The sequence below is a fragment of the Alligator mississippiensis genome, chromosome 6 (genome assembly GCF_030867095.1).
Source record: "Alligator mississippiensis isolate rAllMis1 chromosome 6, rAllMis1, whole genome shotgun sequence".
Taxonomy (NCBI): domain Eukaryota; kingdom Metazoa; phylum Chordata; order Crocodylia; family Alligatoridae; genus Alligator; species Alligator mississippiensis.
In genome coordinates, this window is record NC_081829.1 from 82,606,925 (window position 1) to 82,609,518 (window position 2,594).

Here is a 2,594-nt window from a genome sequence, read left to right on the forward strand (position 1 = left end):
CACACATTTTTTATATACATACCACTGTACTGACCAGGCAAAAGTAAGGGCAAGATTCAAGTTAGTGATACAATGACAATGCTGGTCTAAAAGAAAGGCCTGTACAAACGATCATGCAAGTGCTATATATTAGCACTGTGAGATCCTCTTAATCCTCCTATAGGCACAGATATTTTCACACAGTTTTGCAAATTTTTTATACAGGGGAGAGATTTTTTTGGACAAACTGTCAAAGCCAGGGTTTGCCAGAATTGCAGGGGGGGGGGGAGGCGGCAGGGGGAGAGGAAGGAAGCTTGTTTGCTAAAAGTCAAAAATCTCTTTTCTGAATAAAAATAAACTCCAGAGCTTTGCACCTAAACCAGTCTAAAAGTCGTTAATTATTTATTAAAAAAATGGCAATACAGAACTCATAAAGAAATGTTAGTAATTCAAATATCTGTTATCGGCTCCTATAGACAAAAAAGAAAAGAAAAAAAAGGAAAAGAAAGGAAAAGAAAAGAAATAGCAAAACAAAGGGAACTTATCTACTGATATGCTCCTGCTGACCTCACATGTACATTTAACCTGATCTTGAATGGAGAGGAGGGGAGTGAAAGAAACTCAAATCAACCTATTAAGCTGATTTTGCGATTGCATTTGTCAAAAGGAACAATTTCCCATTATTCAAGAAGTATTAAGACAAGCGGGACACAGACATTCACACTGAGAAACTGCATGAGATTTATGTAGTTGGAGACAGTGGCAAATTAAAATTAAGAACTGAATAATTAAGCTTCCAAATTAGCACGCCAGTAAGATGAATGAGAATGCTCATACTTCTCTTCCCACCCCGAGGAATTGTTGTGTGGGCAAACACAGGACTTCAGGTTCCTATGCTGCCAATCAAACTCTTTTCAAAAAGCATGAAAAAAACATTAAGTGAATTTAGTAAATTCGCATGAAAGTACTACCGTAATTACTTCCCACACTCAGATTTCTATTGTTCCCAACTGGGAAGGTGTAGAAGAGACTGTATTTGAGATAAATTGTGAGATGAGAAATAAGCAACAATTATGCCATTTTTCTCACTGACAATAAAAAAAATAGCTGGGTTCACATACATATGTTAACTTTAGTTTGCATACCACTGAATTTACAACCAATTGGTGAAAAGATTCTGTCTAGTGAGTGGATCTTCACTGATCAATCCAGGCCTGCAAGTGAATCAAATACAAATATTTCTGCCTTTTTTATGCTTATGAGAGCAACCAAAGAAAAGTCTTCATGGAAAAGACACAGAAACACGATACTTAATATTTTGTGCCGAGTTCCCTTTTTGTATGAATGCTTCTAACTAGCGCTGCACAAAGCTTTGGTCCCCAATTCGATTTGGCATAGATTCAACCCAATTCGGTGCCTGAATCTCTGAATCTGAATCAAATCAGAGGACCCTTTAATCTCTCCAAATCGAATCAGAGAGATTCAGAAAGATTCGGTGATTTGGACATAGCCTCTACATACCTCTAGGTAGCAGGCAGCTCGTGAATGCTGCGATGCTGGGGTGCATGGATGTCCCACAGAAGCGTGGGGGGCTCTACAGCACGTTCAGCAGCAGACCTGGAAGTGGACCACAAGCACTTTAGGTCCACTTCCGGGTTGGCCGGAGAGTGCACAGGGGGCCCCCCTTGTGTGCCCCCCCCCCCCCCCCCCAGCTAGGTGACTGATCCCTCCTGAGTCTGGAGGGACACCCAGGGTCCCCCCACAGCCAATTGCTGAGCCAGGGGGGCATAGAGGGGGCCCCCCTACACACTCCCAGGCAGACCCAGAAATGGACAGGAAGTATTTCCAGTCCACTTCTGGGTTAGCTGCCAAGCACGCGGGGAGCCCCCCTGTGCTCCTGTGGGGTGCTCCATCTGCCCCCAGCATTGCAGTGCTCATGAGCCATGCTGGTACCTTGAGGTATGTATAAAATACATTTGAAGCTGTGCCTACATCTGAATCACTGATTCTCTGAATCAGCATTGAATCTTCAGATTCAGATTTGGCAGAATCGAATCAGGGACAGTGATCCAAATCAACGAATCAAATCACTGTCCCCAGTTTGGGCCGAATCCAAATCAAATAGGGCCCGCTTTGCACACCCCTACTTCTAACTACTGCATTACAGCCATGATTCATGATTATCATCATTACCCATGACATAAACCTGCAAAGAAAATGAATGTCTTTGTAGTAAGATGCTCAGTTTTTATAAATATTGATCCTTTATGCCTATTTCTGAGTAATTACAGTGACTAAAAATGCCTACAGAAAAGAACTAAGAATAGAGGATTTAATTGTGTAGTCAGCCCTCCCCTAATCATTCTGATATGCTAGAGGATGAAATGTAACACTTATTAACTTTCCACTACTGGAAATCTGTCATGAAGGGATTACAGAATTTTGTAATGTCAAGGTGAATGTATATAATAATGTGCAACGGTTACTGTATAAAAGTCAAAGTCAATCTCATTGGTGCTATATTTTCCCCCCTCCAGCCAATCCATTTCTTATGTCTGTAATAGGCAAAGGTTTTTTTGTTGTTTCTTTTTAAATAATGAAGACAAACAAAGATC